This window comes from Trichosurus vulpecula, chromosome 7 (genome assembly GCF_011100635.1).
Source record: "Trichosurus vulpecula isolate mTriVul1 chromosome 7, mTriVul1.pri, whole genome shotgun sequence".
In the NCBI taxonomy this organism is placed as follows: domain Eukaryota; kingdom Metazoa; phylum Chordata; class Mammalia; order Diprotodontia; family Phalangeridae; genus Trichosurus; species Trichosurus vulpecula.
The window spans coordinates 14669207-14670372 of record NC_050579.1 but is presented as its reverse complement, the minus strand read 5'-3'; positions in this window follow the sequence as shown (position 1 = coordinate 14670372).

Sequence of the window (1166 nt, the reverse complement as noted above, 5' to 3'; positions counted from 1 at the left end):
TCTCTTCTCCCTCTTTATTACTTTAGTTAGGGACCTCATCAGCAACTATGGATTTAATTACCCTCTCTCTACTGATGACACATTCTCAAATCTACCTATTCTGCCCCCATCTCTCTGCTGACTTCTAGTCTCTAATCTCCATCTGCCTTTCAGACATCTATAACTAGGTGTCCAGTAGACATCATAAACTCAGTCATGTCCAAATCAGAATCCATCATCATCTCCCCCAAAGCCACCCCTACTCCAGTCTTCCCTGTTACTGTAGGGAGCCCTATCATCCTCCCACTTCCTTAGGCTCACAATGTGGGCATCATCCTAGACTCTTCACTATCTCTCACTCCACCTCCCATATCTTGGCTGTTGCCAAGGCCTGTGGATTTCACCTTTGCAGCATCTTTCCAATGTCCCCCCTTCTCCCCTCTGACATTGCTCCCCCTTGTGCAGGCCCTCATCATCTCCCACTTGGACTGTTGCAGTAGCTGCCTATGTCAAGTCTCTCTCTACTCTAGTCCATCCTCTCTCAGCCACTAAGGTGATTGGCCTAAAATGCAGGTCCAGTCATGTCAGCCCCCTCCTTCCCTCAATAACTGCCAGTGGCTCCCTCTTACCTTCAGGATCAAATACAAAATGATCTGCTTGGCATTCAAAGCCCTTCATAACCCGCCCCCTTCTCCCTGTCCAGCCTCATTACACTTTACTCTCTGACACACACTCTTCAACCCAGTGACGCCAGTCTCCTGGCTGTTCCATGAATAAGACCTTCCATCTCTCCACTCTGGGCATGATCTCCGGTTATCTCGAAGGCCTGGAACACTCTCCCTCTTCCCCTCTGACTATTGACCTCCCCACCCCTTCCTTTAAGTCCCAACTAAAATCCCCTCTTTTACTGGAAGCCGCCTTCGTTGTGGTGCCCTCCCTTCATGGATTTCTTCCTACTTACCCAGCTACAACTTGCTGGTGCACATTGTATGCTGTCTGCCCCATCAGACTGGAAGCTCCTTGAGGTCAGGGGCTGTCTCTTGACTCTTTTTCTAACTCCAGCTTTTAGCACAGTGCCTGTTACGTAGTAGGTGCTTAATAACGTGTCCAGAGTTCTGGGTTCCACCACTCCCTCTATTAGCCCTGTGGCCTTGGGCGAATCATAGGGAATCAGAGACTTAGAACTA